This window comes from Narcine bancroftii, chromosome 2 (assembly GCF_036971445.1).
Source record: "Narcine bancroftii isolate sNarBan1 chromosome 2, sNarBan1.hap1, whole genome shotgun sequence".
Lineage (NCBI taxonomy): Eukaryota > Metazoa > Chordata > Chondrichthyes > Torpediniformes > Narcinidae > Narcine > Narcine bancroftii.
Genome location: NC_091470.1, coordinates 295,820,988 through 295,829,997, shown reverse-complemented (window position 1 = coordinate 295,829,997; position 9,010 = coordinate 295,820,988). Strand labels below are relative to the sequence as shown.

The 9,010-nt window shown below is 35.9% G+C and overlaps 1 protein-coding gene across 1 annotated transcript in view; it reads right to left on the bottom strand.

Moving 5' to 3' along the window:
* Nucleotides 1–603: 603 nt before the first annotated feature.
* Nucleotides 604–9,010, bottom strand: part of ca8 (carbonic anhydrase VIII) — an 88,332-nt gene continuing 79,925 nt past the window's right edge. The window contains exon 10 of the mRNA XM_069921420.1: nucleotides 604–1,732. The gene's annotated coding sequence lies outside the window, so the exon portion shown is untranslated. The remainder of the gene's footprint in view (nucleotides 1,733–9,010) is intronic.

Below are 9,010 nucleotides of genomic sequence, written 5' to 3'. Positions count from 1 at the left end.
AATTCACAGCCTGAGAGTCCTTTGACCTCAGTCACCAAATGACCACAGCCTGCATGGATTCCTCACCTCAAGTTGCTAACAGCCCACCACCTGCATGTCCACCACCATGGTCACCAGCCTGTAGCGTCAGCTCCTCTGCTTCTCAAATGCTGGGGGTGGGGGGAGGCTGTTCTCATGCCCTGTGCCAGTGCTCCAGAGTCTGCAATCCCGCTGCCAGCACAGGCACCACCATCTTTGGCACTGACCCTGTGATCACAGGATTTTAAGATAAAACACCGTAAGCTCCTTTAACAGGCTGTTTAAAAGTTGTACGAAGCAGTTGGCAGTAGGACTGGATGGTAGAAACTTGAAGAAACACAGTTTCTCTGCCCCCCACTTTCCCTGGTCCACACCAGCAGTAGCACAGCCATATATTTTTTTTTAATCATCAGTAAAGAAACAACTCTGTTCAGAACTCAAACTTGAAGCTCACACATTATTAGAAGAGAATCTTTTCTAACATACACAAAATATTGAAATCATCTAAACAAAACTTTCCAGTTTATTATATGAAAATACATAAGAATTTTCACCAAGTTGAAATGGCTTGGATAAATTAGTCAGGATCTTCAATTAAATTAATTTGGTATAGTTTTAAAGCAATCATACACACGCTTTTATTAATAACCTTGCTCATCCCAATGAAAAAGGAACAAATCAATATGAAAAATAGTTTAGATACACTACAATGAAATTTAATTGGTACAACAGCTCTTACATTAGTTTTCAGAGTTGTGCTTGGATAATTGTCACCAGAAGTTCACCATTTGGCCCTTTTTTAAAAAAAATGCTTTTTCTGAAACTTTCTTCCCATATGTCAAATCTCCCAATGCATAATTAAAATTGCATCAAAAGGATTGTCCTTGGTGGAATGAAAAAACTCAAATATTCTAAACATATGTCTATTTGGGGCCAAGCATTCAAATTATACAAAAGTCCCACTGCCATTTAAATCTTAGCTGGCACTACATTAAAATGTTGAAATTTTAGCTTTTTACCCCTCAAAACAGAGTTCAGCAAAAACATATTTTAGATGCATAAACACACCCATCATTGCCAGGTACAATTTATAATAATTTTAGATCACCGATTGCTGGAAAATGTTGAAACATTCTCAGTATTAGCCAGATAAACCACAGTAATCAAATGACTACTGAGATCTCTGATCATTTTAAGGTTTGTCAAGTTCTCTCTTCTTGCATTCAATGCAATTTCATTCAGTCATGCAAGTAACCTTCAAGTTTGCTCTTAGACAATACCAATGTGATTTATCTTTTAGTAATGCTATATTACAAAGCACTATCCCAAACAGCAAGGAGCTATCAAGTATCCTATATAGTGAGCTCATAAGGAACTTCAGAAAAGCACATTACTATTAAATGTTATTAAATACATGACAGAATTTTTGCACATTTACCAACAACTATTTATAAAGACCAAATGGATAAACAGTCTACAAAAACAATTATGTGAAGCTTGGGGCACCTAAAATGAGCTCTTGTTCTTACACATCAGCTTTTTTTTGGAATATTTAACAGGACTCTGAGAACAAGCCAACTGCCACAGCTGCTTTTCAAGACTGCATTAATTATAGAAGGCAACACAAAACATGCTTTGTATTTTGAAGGAGGCAGCAGCTTCAGAAAGATCCATTTGTCATACAGTGGGATACTGTGGGTTCATTGTCTTCACCCTGTTAAAAGAGAATGGCACATTCATGCTTGAGAAATTCCTTAGTGGAGGGTTCACCCTGTTCATTTAACTGATCAGACAGATGGAATAACAAGAAAACAGTTCTAATCTATCAGCAAAGTCTGCCACTGTAGTATTCTTGTCCTACAAATTATTCAATATTTTTATCTATGTGCTATTCAACTGGGTTTGAAACAATGTTCTGCGTTCATATCTCTTTTAGCATTCAGATTACGTGCATCATATGGTTAAATCAGATTTGCAAGCAGTAAGTTAGCCATACCATTTCTGAACACTAAACTTTCCAAAATTTCTTTTTTTGCTTTTAGCACAGTTGAGAGCTGAATTGCTATTGGTTTGTCTGAACCAGATCAATTCAATCCAACAAAACCACATGTTGATTGTGAAAAGAAACCCTGAATAAATTATGCAAATTTGGTCAAAGGGAGTGTCTTTTGAGGGCCAATTTATCAAACTTTTGAATTGACTCAAAATGTTTAATCTGAAATTCTGAATCAATTCAGGAGAAAGGAACATGGAAATAAAACAAATACCATGACTCCTACTCCTGGATTTTGCATACCTTCTACAGCAATGTCAATGAACTTTCTAAACAGTTCTCTACTTTGATGAGCGCGTGCAGCACAAGGTTCCCAGAGTTGCAGTCCATTCAGTCAAGAAATAGTGAATTAGCTCAAAGCACTTTGGAACATCCCAAGAATGTGAAAATTAAATTATATTTTCTGATGGAATTAGGAGAAAAAAAAGGGACTGAAATGTCATGAATGTGAAACTAAACTGTTAATTTTCTTTCTTATCCCATAATATGCAAATCAACTTCTCCGGAAATACCATTGTGAGCATCCTGTCAGAATACATTATAGTATGGTACAGGAACAACACTACCAAGGTCACCAGAAGCAGCAGGGAATTGTGAACACAACTCACAGCATCAAATAATCCTCCTTTCCTTTTTTTTTGAAGTTTTATTTAAAATTTTTTCCATTCGTGTAATAATCATAGCCAAATGTAAATACAATAGTCAAATATTAATAGAGTCCATTATACATGGTATAAAACCCCAACTCCCCCACCCCCTTAACAAAATCCAAAGAAAAAAGAAACAAGAAAAAACAGAGAAAAAAAATTAAAAAAAAAAACAAGAATAGAAACCTGGTTGCCAGAGGACACCCCTCATCACACGCTCTGAACATTATATCCTTTAGTACTTCCAAGGAGGTTAACGAGGTTTTGAAGTTTAGGGAAAACCTCAATAAATTAATTCCTGCAATTTGTAAATACAGGTGCCAAATTTTCAAAAAAATACAACATATTTATTTCCTCGATTATGAGCAATCTTCCCATTGCTCCACACCTAAATGTGTCCCTGATTTCCATGTTACTGCCATACATTTTCTTGCTACTGCCAACACAACTTTTACAAATTCTTTTTGATAGATAGATAATTTCAATTTTGGTTTTATCCCTTCAATATTACCTAATAAAAATAACATTAGGTTTTGTGGGAATTTAATACCTATAACCTGCTCTTAAAAAAAGTTGCCAAATTTATGCAAAAGGATTTCACTATAGGGCAGGACTAAGTAGAATGTAAAAAAGTACCCATCTCCTGGCCACATAAAAAAATGGTCTGATAAATTTGATTTCAATCTATTTAACTTCTGTGGTGTGAGATATAGTTGATGTAAAAAATATTATATTGAACTAATCAGTATCTAACATTTATAGTGTTTGTCATTCATCTCGACATAACTCTGACCAATTTTGTTCATCAATGTTAATATTTAAATCTATCTCCCTTAGTTGTCTGGACCTATGTATCTCCTGTTTGGGAGTCCATTCTGCAATAAAGTGTACATAGCTGAAATAAATTTCTTTCAAAAATGCCTTTGATATAGATAGATATATTTCTATTTTAATCCATGCTGGCTTTTCTCCCTCATTAAAAAAATGAAGCAAGAAACCTCATTTGAGCTTTATATTTGGTAGCTGTAAACCTTCTAACTCAAACATCCATGTCAGTTTTTCTAAAGAAACTTTCGACATGCTCCCTTTATGTATACAGATATTTCTTCTCAAATACAGTTTAAGCTACTGATATGTAGAAATTTTACATGGCCTGCAGAAAATATCTCAGTTGTACATGATGTCATGTACTGACAATAAATTTGAACTGGGACTTTGAGACAGGCTTACTTCAAGAACCCTGCACTCAACTGTATATTTAGATGGGTCTGAGTTTCACGTGTAATAGGAAACTTGATGCAAAATTACATGGTACAACTCTTTTTTTTTTGTACAATTTCTTTTATGACTGTTTTTGTGAACACATTTCACCCAAAGTTTAATACCAAATTTCAAAGGACCTCCACACAAAGTGGTTGTTTAGAACATTAAATATCATCTGTCCCACTCTTCTCCAAAAGTATAGCTCCTCATTGGCAAAGAAGGAAAGTGAAATCAACCCTGCTGAGATTCTTTATAATAAAGAATGAATTCTTTCAATAGGGAAAACAAATTAATGAGTTTGTTTTTCTTTTCTAGCTGAGTGAAATACGAAAGTCTTCAGATGCTATGATTGTAGGAAAAACACACCAAAATGCTGGAAGAACTCAGCCAGTCTTTCAGTATCTATAGGAGACAAAGATATATTGCTGATATTTTGGGCCTGAGCCCTTCAAGGAATGCAAATAAAGTTATCAATTTTTAAAAAAATATAAACACAAGGTATTAACTTCTTCCTTGAAGAATGTACAAACTCCTTACAGACAGCACTGGATTCAAACCCCAGTCACTAGCACTATAACAGCATTGCGCTAACTGCTCTACTCAGTTTTTTCCCCTTAAATGGGACTTTCCTTACATCATGCAATAAATTCATGGAAGAATCCAAAGTGTGACTTTCAGGATGATGCACATTTATGATGAATTGTGCTCACCTGAAGATCTACCCAGGACAATTAACCATATGTTCTCATTTTATTTTAAATTCTGAGCACTTGGCAAGCAAATAGTTCCAGCATGGCTCATCAATCAAGTTTCAAAAAGAAACAACAAATGAAGTTCTAGTCTTGTTTGCTTTTGATAATCGAACAATCTCTCTATTAACACAGCAGCTGTCAAAAGATGTTAAGTAGAGATAAACAAGATTTGATGGCTGTATTAAGTAAATGCACAATATTAAATTAACTGGGCTGTTTGTACACCAAATTCAAAGAACAAGTTCTGTTAAGGTTATTAAAATGTATGTGTTTTGCACTAGTTGAATTCCCATTACATTGGTCACATTGTGGTTGTCAGATAACTCTGCCAGTGCTATTATCAGGAGAAATACATTTAATGAGAGAATTAATCAGATTTCCTAATATGACAATGTCATGGAATTAAATTTGCAAAGCAAGTGTAATACATTCCCCGTGCCCTCTGATTAATCAACAGCCTCCAAAGTTTACTTTAGGGACCATAATCAGAGCATAACAACAGGCCAACCAAGTTAGTTCCATATCTCTCTGAACTTTTCCCATCCATATATCTGTCCAAATGTCTTTTAAACAGTCTTAGAGGAAAGGCAAATGCTGCCAGGAGACAGCATAAAATTGTTAAACAAAATCACAAACAGGTAAGTGGTGAGCATGAAACACATTTTAATCCCTACAGCAAGTTTACATATTATTCCCTGCTCATGTCATCTCATGTTCACGCTCTTCATGTTACATGTTAACGCTGTGAGCAGTTTACTTTTTTACACTACCAGTTGGTGGTAATTCTGCCACATCTGCAGGAAAAAGGAATCTCAGGGTTTTATATGATGTCATGTATGTACTCTGACAATAGATCTGTATTACACAAAAGCTTTTCCTGTCTTTCTTTTGCAAGCATTCAAAAATTCTTCACAGCCGCATTTTTTTTTACTCTCTGCAATTTCTTTCAAGCAATTTTAGCAATTTCAGGAAGTGGTGTGGCCAAAACCCTCTTTTAACAAGTCCAAAGTGAAATGTACCAAGAAGAAGCAAGTCATTTCTAACAGGGTAATTTGCAGCAAAATATCACTTGATTTGTGCAGCTTACTCAAAATTTTTACCAGTTTCATTCAGTTGTCTCAGCCAACCAGATTGATGCAAACTTGTGAACACATTACCAAATCAGATTCTAGCTCAACTCCTCTCGTAGGATGAAGTTACCTAGTAGGCAGTGGGTTTGAAATTGGCCCAAATATTGGGAGCAAACAGAAGTCTTGTGTAAATGACAGAATTTCACTATTTCATAAACTACCATCCACCTGTCCCATGAGACACCTCCTGCTCCAACAGGAGGGTGAAGTTCACTCTTCACACACTGGCATCTGTCACCTCAAAATCCACAAAAACTGGAGTGGAAGTAAATCATCCCGGATCCTTAGGAACTGCTAAAGCAAGTGCGCTGCTATACTTGTTTTTCAGTTATTCTAACACTAGGTGGCGCTGTTTTACCTCTAAGCTCTGACCACATCTACAAAGCTGTCAAACCCAATCACTTAAAAGCTTTGCAAGCAAGTTTGGCTTAAATATTTATTTCACTTTTCATCTCAAATTATATGGTTGAAAAACATCTTTACTATTCCCATTTGGGCAAGGTTTATTTTAATTTATTATATCTTGTGCTGTTAATGGACTGAGTCAGAGGTGAGTAGAGTGGACAAATGAAGTGAAAGTGAACGGGGATAAAGGTCAATGGAAGGATGAAATGGGTGGAGATGGACATAGTAAAGGACAGAAGATCTGATTTTAAAGGATTGAGGTTGAAAGAGATGAACAAAAGGGGCTCAGGTGCCAAGCATTCCTTAGCTAATAGGTGTTCATTTTGTTTCCAATAGTCTTGGGTGCAGTTGCCATTGGATTTTTGACCAAATTCTGTGAAGCTGGTGTGTTATTTGGTGTACAAGGTGTACAAGGCCATCCCATAATAAAATAAATCATGCACAAACAAATCTAACTCCTCACCATTAAATTTGGAATCTGGAGCATTAAGTGAATCATGGACAAGTTGAACAGAGTGATATCTGAACACCGTATACATGGCACAGAGGTCATCTAACTGTTGAATATTTGTAACTTTTTCATTTAAAAAAAAATGTCAGGTGATCAGCATCTGCAATTTTTTTCATGACCTACAGCATCAGGTACATCACAAATTGTAGAGCTCAAGAAGATTATAAAGACAAGAAAAGGAATGGAAATGGAACAGTTTGGTCTCTTAATAAACCATAAATTTAGATCAGAGAACACAGTGAGAGGTGATTTGGTATTGGTTAGGATAAGGATAGGAAGTTTAATTAAACATTTTTAGATAGTATATCAAAGTTAGCCAAAAATGAAGCAATAACATCCAATGGGGAGCAAAGTACAAGAGCATTTTAGTAACAGATAAGTTGAGACAATGGTTAATTTCCGATTACTGAAGTAGAAATTGCCAGTCCTAGCTTAGCTCTGATTTGTCCTCCAAAGCTCAACTCTGGATCAAATATAGCACCAAGGTTACAAAAAGTCTAAGTTAAACACCAAAGTCTGCAAAAGCTGTGATCGTAGTATAAAAACACACCAAACTGCTGGAATTCCTCTGGCATTTTGGTGTGTTTTTATTACAGAAAGTCTAGCTCAGTTTCAGATTGTCACCAGGAGGAACAGCAGCTTTCCAATAGTTAGGTGTGAGATTAATGTTATTCTGTATTGAAAACATGACAGGCAGTGTAACATTTAGAGACAATGAAGCGATTAATGGAGATGAAAATAAGGCAGAATTAGATGCCGTCAGCACAAACTTGGAAATCAGCATTATTTTCTAATGATGCCACCTTGCACTTAAGAAATAAGAACAAATCCTTGCTTGAGATTATAGACCATGCATCAAATGAGAATTCATTGTTGACATATTTCTGGCTACAAATGAATTGATAATAACAGAATGAAGCAAGGCCACATTCTTTATGATCCAGCCAGATCTGATAATGAATTGCTAAACCAGCCAACTGGACTATCACTTCAGATCCCTTTGAGATGCAAGAGGGCAATAAGGATAGTCCCAGTGGAGACTGGCCACTTTGAACAGAGTAAATAAACTATGTAATTGAAAAGATGGAGTTAAAGATAGAGTCAGGCATATCAGCAGTTGTGATTTTTAGTTGATTGGATTAAGGTGCAGATATAATTAAATCAAAATAGATTTTTTTTTCCCCATTACAGGTGTGCATAGGAGTTTGTTTAACAAATATGGGCTTGAGGTGGAGAAAATGAGGGAAGAAAAGGAAAATGGGTTAAGTGTTATGCAATTAAAAGAAAAACCCATTGATTGTGATGTTGAAGAGAGCAAGACCATGGAAAACAGTGGGAAAGTTATTTGGGGAGTTTGCATTGGAAATCAGCAATAAAGGAGAGAGCAGGAGCATTGAAACAAATAATGGGTTTATTGTCATGCACCCAAGTACAACGTGCATATGAACTGAAATTCTTACTTGTTGCAGCCAAACTACAATAGTAGACATTAAATTACCCTAGTACAAAAAGTGATAAATAAGCTAGACATGATGTAGTTACAATGAGTACAAGAAAAAAAAGTGGCATTTCAGTTGGGCAGACAAAACTTTTTGTGGTCCTGGAGTAGTTTACAGTTAGGTTGGAAACATAACTAATCTTCAGGAAATAGAAGGGATCTGAGGATCTAATAAAAGGGAAGGACTAAAGGAAACAACCAAGTCGAGAGGTTGTGTTTGGTCAATTGAAGGGATTAAAGGCAGATAAATCCCCAGGGCTGGATAGTTTGCATCTAAGAATGCTTAAGGAAGTATCCCAAGAAATAATGGATGCATTAGTGATAATCTTTCAAAACTCTTTAGATTCTGGATTAGTTCTGAGGATTGGAGGGTGGCAAACATAACCTCACTTTTTAAGAAGGGAGGAAGAGAGAAAATGGGAAACTATAGACCAGTTAGCCTGACATCGGTAGTGGGGAAAATGCTAGGGTCAGTTATTAAAGATGTGATTGCAGCATATTTGAAAAGTAGTGATATCACTGGACAATCAGCATTGTTTTATGAAGGGAAAATTCATGTCTGACGAATCTAATAGAATTTTTTGAGGATGTAACTAGTAGAGTGGCTAAGGGAGAACCAGTGGATGTGGTATATCTGGACTTTCAGAAGGCACTTGTTAAGGTCCTGCACAGGAGATTAGTGAACAAACTTAAAGCGCACAGTATAGGAGGTATGGTATTGAAGTGGATAGGG